At 41.7% G+C, this 14,173-nt stretch overlaps 1 pseudogene; it reads left to right on the top strand.

The window, feature by feature from the left end:
* The first annotated feature begins 7,600 nt into the window (after nucleotides 1-7,600).
* Nucleotides 7,601-10,866, top strand: LOC148774397 (Y-box-binding protein 1 pseudogene; annotated as a pseudogene).
* Nucleotides 10,867-14,173: the final 3,307 nt, after the last annotated feature.

Raw genomic sequence — 14,173 nt, forward strand, 5'->3', positions numbered from 1 at the left:
CAGTGTGGGACTAAGGCTGTGTGTATGTGTGTGTGCATGTGAGTGTGTATACATGAGTAACAGAGAAACAGAGTAGCCCACCCCCCTTAGTGCCCCAGCCATATCTAGATTTGTAACAGTCTTTTGGGTCTCAGGGGTTTTCCAGGTGGCTCCGTGGTAAAGAATCCTCCTGCCAAGGCAGGAGATATGGATTCAATCCCTGGGTTGGGAAGATGCCCTGGAGGAGGAAACGCAACCCACTGCAGTATTCTTGCCTGGGAAATCCCATGGACAGAGAAACCTGGCACACTACAGTCCGTGGGGTTGCAAAAGAGTTGGACATGACTTAGCGACTACCAACAACAAATCTGGGTCTCAATGGTACAAAATCACTCAGCAGTTATAAGATGGTGCAGTGCATTAGAGAGAACGAGACTTTCAAGTCAGGTACACCTCAGCTTTTATCTCAACTCCACTACTTACTTGCTACAGAGATATGAGGCAAGTTATTATTTTTTTTTCATTATTTGTTTAATGAAAAGTTTTTATTTTTTTATAAATTTTTATTTTATAAATGGTACAAAGCACAATGCCAAAAACATTAACAGTTAAAATTATTATTATATTTGAGCCCACTCCCCCTCCATCAAAAATGGAACTGCTGATCCCACTTTACAGGCTTAAGTGAGACTATATATGTTAAAGCATTTGGCGCACAGTAGACCTTCAGTTATTCTTTATTTTCTTAACTCAGTTTCTAGCGGTCTTTGCATCCTCTCCCTCCATCTCCCTCTTTTTTTTCCAGTACCTCCTGACTCCACTTTCCACTTTAGCTCATACTGTTAATATAAAGCATTATTTCAATTACCTGATAAAGGAAAAATTCTGCCCCCGTGCCCCCATCTTCCCTCTGTACTGTCTGGCCCTGCATGTGTTTGTAATCCTCTCCTGGCCTTGTCTACATCTAATTTACTTCCTTTCAGTTGAATGTTATCAGGAGACAAGAATTGTTCTCACTTCATGTTTACTGCAAATAGATAACCATTATCTCCAGTGGGCCTGCTTGGTTCTATCTTAGGTGGTTCACATTCTGCAACTCGTTAATTATTTCATTTTATTTCTCTACATCAGGTTGTTTCCTTTCTGCATCGATACTCAGATAAAGAGATAAAAACAAGTTTGTAACTTCATACGCCTTTTCAAACAGATTACCACTGGAAACAAGCTGAGGCCCTTAAAATTTGTTTTGATTGTAAAGTTCAATGACCACATCAAAATTCTCTGACCAGCGAAGACAGACTTTCAGATTCCCCTTTACAGGGAGGTGAGTTAATTTCAGTGAGGGATCTCGGTCAAGTGAACCAAGGCTTGGTCAGTTCCAGAACAGAGGGCTCCTTCATATGCGGGGTTATCTAGGGCAGCAGCCAGAGCATGAGGGATCAAAGGGCAAGGTTCAGGCAAATCCAGGAAAGAGAATAGTAGCCAGAGAAGAGAAAGCAGTTACCATATTCAAGGAAAGGCATTAGAATGAGAAAAGAAAGGAAACCAGTACTCTGGAATTTGGGTTAAACATATGAGATGGCTGGATGGCATCACCGACTCGATGGACATGAGTCTGAGTGAACTCCGGGAGTTCAAGGATGGACAAGGAGGCCTGGCGTGCTGTGATTCATGGGGTCGCGGAGAGTCGGACACGACTGAGCGACTGAAGTGAACTGAACTGAAGACAGATGGAGAGGATTTAGGCCATAAACTGTGAGCAAGGGACAAGTGTATTTAAAGTACCCTCTTCAGGGATGATGGTTAAATATCTGACTCCACTCCTAAGCATGTATCTGGAGAAAACCATAATCTGAAAAGATACATGCACCCTGTGATCACAGCAGCACTATTTACAATAGTCATGACATGGAAGCAGTGTTCATTGACAGATGAATGGTATAATACATACATACATATAATACATATATACAATTGAATATTACTCAGCCATAAAAAGGAATGAAATAATGCCATTTGCAGCAACATGAATGAACCTAGAGATTACCATACTAAGTGAAGTCAGAGAAAAATCATATGATATCACTTATACGTGAAGTCTAAAAAGATGATACAAATTATTTTATTTACAAAACAGAAACAGACTCACAGACTTCAAAAACAAACTCATGGTTACCAAAGGGGAAAGGTGAGGGGGATGGGGGTAAATTAGGAGGTTGGGATTAACATATATACACTATTATATATAAAATAGATAATCAACAAGGACCTACTGTATAGCATATGGAACTCTACTCAATAATAGCCTGCACAGGAAGAGAATCTGAAAAAGAATGGAGATGTATATATAAAACTGAACCACTTTGCTGTACACCTGAAACTAATACAACTCTGTAAATCAACTATATTCCAGTATAAAATTAAATTAAAAATAAATAAATTACCCTCTTCAGGGATGATGGTCAAGTATCTGAAAATAATATAACTCAAACTGAAGTAGATAAAGGCAGGTCCTTTTTTCTCACCCTGATTATGACTTTTTGATTCTGTTGACCTGAAATAAATAAACTGCCTGATATGTCTCTGAAGATGGGTTTATTCATGATCAGCAGAGAATTGCAATTCAGGATCTGCAACCATGGCAAGCCTCAGGCAAGTACCCCCACAGCAAAAAAAGGAAAACATTTTTATAGAGAGGAAAAAGAAGCTGGGAGGGTCACAACAAACAAAGTTCATGACCATTCACTGGCTGAATCCTTGCCAGGAAAGAAGAGGTGATGTTCTCCTTCCTCCTGGGTTTGGCTCACTTCACAGGGTGAACTCTCCCCCTACTGATCTCCCAACTCTAATCAAGGTTTCTGTTTATTAACTTTTTACAATTTCCATCCAAGAAAATTATACAAGAGCCTATAGAAGATTGCCCCAATACAAAGCCTGCACTCTACCCATACCTGCCTCACACTTCACTTTACCCTCACATCTCCTCAACTCTCCACTTCTGCTTCTACCTCCAGCCCCCACAATGTGGACCTAAACCATTCAGTTTCTTCTTTGCTTTGCTTTGATTACTCTGTGCACATGTGTATGTGTGTGCGCACGTGCTTGTGGGCGCACTAAGTTGCTTCAGTCGTGTCCAACTCTGTGTGAGCCCATGGACTGTACAGGCTCCTCTGTCCATGGAATTCTCCAGGCAAGAATACTGGAGTGGGTTGCCAAGCCCTCCTCCAGGGGATCTTCCCAACCCAGGGATCGAACCCACATTTCTTATGTCTCCTGCATTGGCAAGTGGGTACCACTAGTGCCACCTGGGAAGCCCCTTGACCACACTATCCAACTAAAAACTTCATCTATTCCTCTCCTCAGTTATAAATCCCATACATCTCTCTGCCGATAAGAGGTCTGAAAGGAAATATAAAGACAGAAACAGCCTTCTCCTCCTCCTCTTCCTGTTCCTCCTCTTCCTCCTTAACCTTGTAAATCAGCTCTGAACAATAGAAATGAGAAGAAAGGGAACCTGCTTTTTCTGAGCACCATCTAAGTGCCTGGCACTTAAATACTTGACAGGCCTTATCCTTTTAAATCCCCACTATGTTTCAATTTCACAGTTGGGAAAGCTGAAATTCCTTAAAATAACAAAGCTGGTAGATGGAAGAGCTAGGATTTAGACACTAGTCATTCTAACTCCAAACACAATTTTTAGCAAATCCTAATTTGTGAGTTGCACTTTGATGGCACACTATGAATCACCGTTCCACAATGTCCTCTCTCACCCAGCTACTTCTCCCTCTCAGTGTCTGACAGGCACAAAGTGAACCAGGGAATCGCTCTAGAAAGCAAATACTGGGCTGGCCAAAAATTTTGTCAAGGCTTTCTCATTACACCTTATGGAAAAACCTGAACAAGCTTTTTGGCCAACCCAGTACGTCCCAGCCTCTTCATTCAGAACTCTGGGTCGCCGGTATGCTTTGCTTTACTTGTGCATACATTGAGATATAATGTATTTTGTGATATGAATTCAGGAGTGGCATTTAGAGACCTAAAACCTGACACTTGGCTTTAAAATCCTATCATGAGTTAAATATCCTTCTTGTATGCCAAGAGGAAGAAAATCAAGATGAAAAAGCAATGCATTTAATAATCATCCCAATGAACAGGAATGAAAGGCGCTGTGTGGCTGGGTTGATGCCAAGTCACCTCTGCCCTGTCTGACGCCGATTCACCACTTCTGTCTTCAGCTGTTTATTCAGTCCAAGGGCCTCACTGCCTGCTTGATATGCATCCCATGGGTTGCCAGGGCCAGACCTCCTGAAATAAACCATCAAATGGACTCGAGGCAAACTTCTTTTTCCTGTTATGAATTTTGAGAAGTACAGAGAACCATCTGCAGACCAGAGTGTAGTCATTTTAGGCATACTGAGGAAAGGTCAGCTTTCCTCTTCTGGAGGATGTGTCTCCCCTAGTCCAGGAGCAAAGAGCAGAGGTGATACCTTCTGTGTTTATAACCTTGTTTGCAGCCTGGTTCAGAAAAAAGATCGTAGGCTTTGCAGTCAGAAAGTCGTGGGTTTAAGTCTGAGCTCTGCCACCTACTCTATCTGCAATCTTATAATACATGCAACCTAAATATGTATACATCACACATAATATAATGACATGTGTCCACCATTAGGGGCTTCCCAGATGGCGCTAGTGGTGAAGAACCCACCTGCCAATGAGGGAGACATAAGAGCTGCAGGTTTGATCCCTGAGTCAGGAAGATACTCTGGAGGAGGACATGGAAACCCACTCCAGGATTCTTGCTTGGAGCATCCCATGGACAGAGGAGCCTGGAGGGCTACAGTCCATAGGGTTGCAAAGAGTCAGACACGAGTGAAGGGACTTAGCATGCACGCACACACACTCGTCCACTATTAAGAGTGTCATACAGTTTCATGGCCCTAAAAATCCTCTGTGCTCTGTCTGTTCATCCCTCTCCCCTCACCCAATCCTGTCAACAGGTGATCTTTTTACTGTCTTCATTGTTATGCCCTTTCCATAACATCATATAGTTTGTAGCCTTTTCAGATTGGCTTCTTTCATTTAGTAATATGCACTTAAGTTTCCTCCATATCTTTTCATGGCTTGACAGCCTTTTGTTTTTAGCATCGAATCTACTGTTCACAGTGGTGAACATTTTTTAAACAGAAAAATCCTACTGAGGTTTACTGCATCAGAGTTTTTGCACATATTTTAACCTGGTCCTCGAGGTGATTCTGATGCACATCTGGGTCTGATTATTGTAAATATTTCTCCTGGATTTAAAAAGCATATACATTATAGCCAGACAAAACTATAATTTGAAAATATACATGCACCCCTATGTTCATAGCAGCACCATTTACAATAACCATAAATGGAAACAACTTAATGTCCATTGACAGATGAATAGATAAGATGTGATACATCGGTAGACAGACAATGGAGTATTACCGAGTCCTAAAAAAAGAATGAAATCATGCCATTTGTAGTTACATGGAAGAACCTGAAGATTACCATACTAAGCAAAGCAAGTCAGAAAGATAAAGACAAATACCATATGATATCATTTATATGTGGAATTTAAAATATAACACAAAGGAACTTATCTATGAAACAGAAACAGACTCATCAACATAGAGAAAAGATTGCAGTTGTCAAGGGTAAGGGGGCTAAGGGAGGGCTGGACTGGGAGTTTGAGACTAGTGGATGGAAACTATTACATACAGAATGGATAAACAACAAGGTCCCACTATATAGCACAGCAGAACTATATTCAACATCCTGTAATAAACCATAATAAAAAAGAAAAAAGAAAAGGCACATGTATTAATGCTCCCTAGATTTAAGATTCTTTTCCTTTGAGGGAAAAATGTTTATTTCCTCTAAGATGGGCAAGCCTATGCTCCATCCCAGTCGGTCAATGAGCCCTAGGACAAGAGAGAATACAGGAGAATCTGGACAGGGTGGGTTCTCCCCTAATAAAGTAAGTTTTGCCTTCAGCTCTTGATCAGTCGGGAGGGAGGGAGGAAGAAGAGAAAAGGGCAATCTGTCAAGACAAAGAGGTAGAAAACAGGAAAAGTGCTAAAATTCTGACATCCTAATTTTTGCCACATGATAGGCACTCTAAAGAAATTGTTTCTTTAACTTTATTTCTATAGGAGGTAATACTTACCCATTTAAAAGGAAACTAAAAGCAGAAACTTTAACATTTGCAGATGAGAGAATGGGGATTCAATCTAATGTCTGCCTGTCTTCTTGTATGTTTATAATTTTACCCATTCCATATCTAGATTGTATGACTTTTGAGTAAAAGGACCACACATGTCCATTTTAAGCCTGCTGCTTGACAGACACAAGGTACACAATAAATATTTATGAAATACATCTTAAACGAATAGTTGTTCACAGGAGTATGCCGCCTCCTTTTGCCAGATTCACTCCAACAGAAAATGAAGAAAAATTAGTTAATATTTCTGATGGTCCAGTGGTTAAGACATTGTGCACCTAGTGCAGGGGGCTTGGATTCAACCCCTAATCGGGGAAGTAAATCCCACATGCCACAACTAAAGATTCTGCATGCCACAGTCAGAAAACAAACATCCCACATGCCATAACGAAGATCAAAGACACCACATTCCACAACTAAGACTTGGCACAGCCAAATAAATAAATAAAAATACATCTTTATGACCCAGGAATCCCACTACTGGGCAAATACCCTGGGGAAACCAGAAATGAAAAGGACACATGTGCCCCAGTGTTCACTGCAGCACTATTTACAATAGCTAGGATATGGAAGCCACCTAGATGTCCATCAACAGATGAATGGATAAAGAAGTTGTGTACACATACACAGTGGAATATTCAGTTCAGTTCAGTCGCTCAGTCGTGTCTGACTCTCCGCGCCACCCCGTGAATCACAGCACGCCAGGCTTCCCTGTAATGGAATATTACTCAGCTATAAAAAGGAACACATTTCAGTCCGTTCTAATGAGGTGGATGAACCTAGAGCCTATTACACAGAGTGAAGTAAGTCAGAAAGAGAAACACAAATACCGTATATTAACGCATATATTTGTGTTTCTCTTTCTGACTTACTTCACTCTGTATAATAGGCTCTAGGCATAGATATGGAATCTATGGGCTTCCCTGGTGGTTCAGAGGTTAAAGCGTCTGTCCAATGCGGTAGACCAGGGTTCGATCCCTGGGTCGGGAAGATCCCCTGGAGAAGGTAATGGTAACCCACTCCAGTATTCTTGCCTGGAGAATCCCATGGACGGAGAAGCCTGGTAGGCTACAGTCCACGGTGTCGCAGAGTCGGACACGACTGAGCGACTGAACGGAACGGAACGGATGGAATCTGTGGTACTGATGATCCTACGTACAGGACAACGAAGGAGAAACAGACATAAAGAACAGACTTTTGAACTCAGTGGAAGAAGGAGAGGGTGGGATGATTTGAGGCAATAGCATTGAAACATACACCTCACCATATGTAAAACAGATAGCCTTTGGGAGTCTGAAGTAAGTCACAGGGCAACCAAAGCCTGTGCTTTGTGACAGCCTGGAGGGACAGGGTGGGGAAAGAGGCGGGAGGGGGTAAAGGATGGAGGTAGATTAAAATGTATGCCTATGGCTGATTTGTGTTGACATATGCCGACTCTGTGGACATGAGTTTGAGTGTACTCCAGGAGTTGGTGATGGATAGGGAGGCCTGGCGTGCTGTGATTCATGGGGTCGTGGAGAGTCGGACACGACTGAGCGACTGAACTGAACTGAACTGAACTGATGGCGGAAACCATCACAGTATTGTGGAGTAATTATCCTCCAATTAAAATAATAAATTTTTAAAATATACATTTTTTAAAACAAAATCGAAAAAAATATTCCTGATATTTTATGCAATTCACTTTCTAATATTTTTTGATAGCATAGGCCTCAGACAGAGATACATCTTAATGCTATTGATGATTCAGAAAAGTCTGTTAAACCTCAGACTCATAATCACAGGAGGCAATGGTGGTTCATTTTCTAAGCTCAACCTGACACATCTTTTGATCAAGGAGAGCCAGGGTAATGATTTATCACCCTTCCAGAAGAGCCACAGATCCCATTCTACTATGCCTCAAACACATTTACAGCTTCTTTAGACTAAGCATCAATTCCCTCAATGTTAAAAAACAGTCGACAATAAATAAAGACAAGAGTTTGCTTCTAAATATATGGAGGGTGTTTCCTTATAAATCCCCTCCGAGGGCTCCTAATGACTTATAGCTCATATTGTAGTCATAGAATGAGCTGCATTTGCCCCTGGGCCTTCTCAGGCTAGTAACACATTAGACATTTGGGATGTGCATTAATTCTCTCATACCATTCACTGCTTTATATTTCCAAAGAGCTAGTAGCTCAGTGCTAATGAGGTCAAAGTCCCAGGTTTGATTTCTCATGGGTACAAATGATTATCCCTCTCTTGTTTAGACATCTAAGTATCACTGAACCTTGCCAGCTCTGACTATGTTTTCTTCATAGATAAATTCTGATAGAGAAAAGAGGGTCGTTCAACCTCTGGGTCTCAATATTCTACTCTATGAGAATAATAATAATAACAGATCCTTGCAGGTTCAATCCTTGGGTTGGGAAGATCCCCTGGAGAAAGAAATGCCAACCCACTCCAGTAATCTTGCCTGGAAAATTCCACGGACAGAGAAGTCTGGCAGGCTACAGTCCATGCGGTTGCAAGAGTAGGACACAACTGAGCACACATGAGAGACATATCTTATAATGTCCAAAGAAGTATCTAAGAAGATACTGTATGTATGTGTACTTAATAAACATTATAGAAATAAAGGATGGGGAAGGAAGAAAAGAAGGAGGAAGGGAGGAGGGGAGGGAAAAAGAAAAGCCTTGATAAGGTGGTATTAATAGAGTATCACTGTGGCCTTTCATTGTTTATTCCTATCTAATATATATCTGCCATTTTTTAATAATAGCAACCCAAAATTTTTCCCAAGGAGCTAACTTTTTTCCACTTTGTGTTTATGTGCTTGACACATGTCCTAGATCTAGAGGTGAAACCATACATATCACAGGTCTCACCAATCCACTTAGTTCCATCTTTTGGACACAGTGATTCTTGCAGGATTGAAACAGGCTTACATCAATTCAAAGCCAATTGCAAAGCAACTGGACAAGGGGTTTTCTCCATAGACTTAGAAAGTGAAAAAGTGAGTCAGCACTACCTTAGAACCATCATGAATTAAGAGCTTGCCTGAAAATGAGAACAAAACATATCTGCAGAATCTAGAGATGTAGAGAACTCATTCCCAATGATGCTGTTTGAGCACCTGGATCTAGCTATACCTGAAGCTAATATTTTAAATTGTCAGCCTACAAACTTCCCTCTTTATTCAAAGCCAGCTTAGAGTTGGGTTTCTGTCACTGAGACTAAAAGAATCCTAATTAACATGGTTACAGAAAACAGAAAAGAGGTTCAAATACCTTAGCTCTGCCACTGCGTATCTTTCAGCCTATGCACAGGAAAAGAACAAAAGTTACTCACAGAACACATTTAAATCTTGACTCTACTACTAGTGTTCTAACTAGGTTTAAACAAATTATTTAGTCTTTCAGAGCCTTGTCTTTGTATACGTAAAATGGAGAGATAGCTAACGGCCATGTGGAATTACATAGAGAATTTTAAAAAATGAAGTACATTAAGAGCATAGCACACTGTATGCACTCCATACACTACCTTCTGCATTGCTAATTACCTTCTAGAAATCCAGAGATTTGAAGGGATTAGACAGGTTCTCAGGGATTGTGTTCTTGATGCTATCAGCTCACATACTGAGTTTCAAGTTCAGTTTTCCATTCACTTGCGTTCCATTGCAGTGTGACCAACCAGATTACTATCTCCAACCCACTGCGGGTATCGTTTCATCCTCAATAAAACCCACAATCCTTTCATCAGTGTCTTTTATTTAATGGGGTGAGGGTGGGATTCTGCCGCAAAGAAAATATCTCAGGAAGTTGAAGTGTGGTACGATGGAAAAAAGTAATCCTCTGTCTAGTCTCATTCTCTGGAGAGCTTTACAAAGGCACGATGAATGAAGGCAGGAGGTACAAGAAGGTTTTGCATGGAGGGGTTTGGGAATAACCAAATAGTTCAACGTAAGAAACGGATGTGGCTTCATCGACAAGAATGACATCAAGGAAGATGTATTTGTACACCAGACTGCCATAAAGAAGAATAACCCCAGAAGCACCTTTGCAGGGTAGGAGATGGAGGAAGTATGGAGTATGACATTGTTGAAAAAAGAAAAGATAGGGTAGGCAGCACATGTTACAGGGGCTGGTGGAGTTACAGTGCAGGGCGGTCAGTGCAGACCACAAGCAGGTAGGCGTGGTCCATGCAGGGTCCTCCACACCATTAGCAGCAGAGTTACCAAAATTGTGAGAGTGGCAGAAAATGCGGGTTGGGAGTGTGCTCCTGGTGTCCACCTTACCACATGCAGAGACTGTCTAGGCAGGGACCACAGTATTCCAAGCCTCCTGCACACTGAGCAGGGACAGAGGGAGCTGACAACCAGGGTGCAGAAAAAGGTAGGCCAGTGAGACAGAATATATATATCAGGTTAGAGACCAATATGCTGCAGGGATCCTCCTTGTCAGACAGCCTAGAGAGGAAGGCAATAAAGAAGATAAGGAAAACCCAGGACACCAGACCAAGGTCAATGGCCACCTCAACATGGATACTGCTGCAACTTCAACTACTGACGCAGACACCCAGAAAACCCTCAACCAAAGGAGAGCAAAGAGACAAATACAGTCCATCCACCCACTGAGAATTCATCCACTCCCAGGACTGACTGAGTAGGGCAGTGCTAAGTCAATGCCAGCTTATCACCACTGCAGTCATCCACTTTAATCATCCAAGAAGAAGAAATGAACATGAGATTCCAGCAGTAAGAAATGAACGGAAGATAGGAGCTGAAGACCTTAAGTGGTTACTTTTTGCCCATTGACCAAATGACTAGAACTACCTGCACTGGTCCTGCAGCATGGGGTTTTCACTTTTACCTAAAGACATCTCTTTTTGGTAATAACAAATGTGTGTGTGTGTGTGTGTTTTGAAGCCTGGTTTTTCTCAATACAGCATTAAAGGTTTTAAATTGTTTCATATCTAGTGAAGCTGAGATTTTTAAGAACCTCATTTCTAAGTTGTAAATGAAAGTTTACAACTTGATTTTTTCAAAAAGGTCAACAAACTGCAAACACCATCTTAATAAAGGTCTTAACTTGTAAAAGGATTTTTTTTAAGTTAAAAAAAGAGAATAACATTACATTACCTATCCTGGCTTACAGAGCCCTATCCAATCTGGTCCCCTCTAATCTTTCTGATCCTATCTATTGCCACATTTCCACTCTGCTTCAGAAAGCATCCATAAGGCCTTGGCATTAATTGTCTCCTCTTGTTGACATGCTCTTCCTCTAATCTTTGAAGGATTAGTTCCTTCTTGTCACTTAGTTCCCAGCCTGTTACCTTCTCAGGGAGGCTTTTCTTGACTAAACATTCAGAGGCAGCCAGCCACTCTGTTACATCACCCTATATTAATTATCACCGAGGTATCTATTATTTTTCATTTTTTCATCTTGTTTATATTTGTTTTCCTCCTTTAGAAAGTAAGCAATTTAAGGGCAGGGATTCTGTTTGTTATTCTTTGCTATTTTTCTGTCATCAGAAACAGTGTCAGAAACATAGCAGGTGCTCAATAAATGCTCATTAAGTGGACATAAGGGGCTTCCCAGGTGGTGCTAGTGGTAAAGAATCTGCCTGCCAATGCAGGAGACGTAAAAGATACGGGTTCAATCCCTGGATCAGAAAGATTTCCTGAGAAGGGCATGGCAATCCACTGCAGTATTCTTGCCTGGAAAATTCCATAGGCAGGGGAGCCTTGCAGTCTACAGTCCACGGAGCTGCAAAGAGTAGGACATGACTGAGCAACTGATCACACAGACAAGTTAGATATATTCATGCGTAAATAAGTTGAAGAGAGAGGTCGTGTTCAACACATAGTACTTCCTCCTGGCATTCAAGGCCCCCACCTATCTCCAAAGAGTTCAACATCTCCACCCAAATATTACACCTTGGCATGTCAATGAAAAGCTCAATTGTCAGTAAGATAGCCCAGACCTGAAGGAGCTGAGATAGAGAACAGACATATTCCAGAGATAGAAGAAACAAGAAGAACCCAGGTACAAGCGGTAAAAGAAAGGAGGACAAAATGGAATCCTGGTAAACCGAGCAAGCACACACCAACATCCATAGGTGCCAGGTACTTCACTACACCCTGGAAAGATAAGAGATGCGATAGTCCTCATCTGAAGGTCCCTGATGACTCTACCTGAGAAGCCCAGCAGAAAGGGGCATCATTTGGGTGACCCAACAGATGGGCTGAACAACCTGAGCAGAGTGGCCAGAGCTAAGAGAATTTCATCTTAGACATGACAATCACCAGGCAAACAACGTAGTCAGGGACCAAACCAGTGGCCCCCATTTCCCTTCAATGGAAATAGGTTCATCTTTACCTGTATTACTTACTGGGCTTCTGGGTTCAGCACAGGATTCCATAATCAAAAAGTGTTCGAAGTCACTGTGTATAAGGCAGATTCAGATCTTGGGCTAGTTTAACAGCAAAAGAGTTTCAGTACCTTCCATTATTTAAAGACAATATTTGCTTTAAACCACTTTCATTTCTGTCTTTAAGAAATAGATAAATAGAAGCAATGCACCTACATTCTCATTTTCAAGTCCCCGGTGGGTTTCACTGTCACAATCACCTGGGGTTATCAGGTTCCTACCTCAGCAATTGCTGGCCAGGTGAGACCTGGAACATCCCACTCCAGTTGGAACAGAGTTGTCTCATTCTTCAAAACAGAAAAAGTGAAAGTGAAGTCACTCAGTCGTGTCCGACTCTTTGTGACCCCATGGACTATAGCCTATCAGGTTCCTCCGTACATGGAATTTTCCAGGCAAGAATACTGGAGTGAGTTGCCATTTCCTTCTCACAGGAGATCTTCCCAACCCAGGGATTGAACCCAGGTCTCCCACATTGTAGGCAGACACTTTACCATCTGAGTCACCAGGGAAGTCCAACAAAAGCTGGTATTGATTTCTCTATGAGCAACAGTATTTAGCTCTTGTGCTTCCAGTCTGAGGGGCCCTGGAAGCTTCAGGTACTTTTCCTGGAAGAGAGTAGGCATCCTTTTTTCCCTTGGACTAGGGATGTTTGTTCCCCTGGTTTCTTAGATAGGCAACAGGAAGTAACTTTCATGAGCTGAAAGGCCAGACTACAAAAAAGTCGTAAGTCAGATGTTTACAAATTTTTCACACTCTCACCTGCCATCATGGGTTAGTCTTTACCAAAATGGCCATCCTGATTCACTAATCTTTTTACTGGAGTATAATTGCTTTACTGTGTTAGTTTCTGCTATAGAGTGACATGAATCAACTATATGCATATATATATTCCCTCTCGCCTGAACCTCCCTCCCTCCCATACGGCCCCTCTAGGTCATCACAGAGCACTGAGCAGACCTCCCTGTGTTATACAGCAGCTTCACACTAGCTATCTATTTTATACATGGTAGTGTATTTATGACCAACCTAGACAGCATATTAAAAAGCAGAGACATTACTTTGCCAACAAAGGTCCGTCTAGTCAAGGCTATGGTTTTTCCAGTGGTCATGTATGGATGTGAAAGTTGGACTATAAAGAAAGCTGAGTGCTGAAGACTTGATGCTTTTGAACTGTGGTGCTGGAGAAGACTCATGAGAGTCCCTTGGACTGCAAGGAGATCCAACCAGTCCATCCTAAACGAAATCAGTCCTGAATGTTCATTGGAAGGACTGATGTTGAAGCTCATACTCCAATACTTTGGCTACATGATGTGAAGAGTTGACTCATTTGAAAAGACCCTGATGTTGGGAAAGATTGAAGGTGAGAGGAGAAGCAGACAACAGAGGATGAGATGATTGGATGGCGTCACCGATTCAATGGACATGAGTTTGAGTAAACTCCAGGAGTTGGTGACGGATAGGGAGGTCTGGAGTGCTGCAGTCCATGGGGTCACAAAGAGTCAGACACAATTGAATGACTGAACTGAACTGAGTGAAATT

Source organism: Moschus berezovskii, chromosome 22 (genome assembly GCF_049115385.1).
Source record: "Moschus berezovskii isolate FMDL1 chromosome 22, NW_MosBer_1.0, whole genome shotgun sequence".
NCBI classification, from domain to species: Eukaryota; Metazoa; Chordata; class Mammalia; order Artiodactyla; family Moschidae; genus Moschus; species Moschus berezovskii.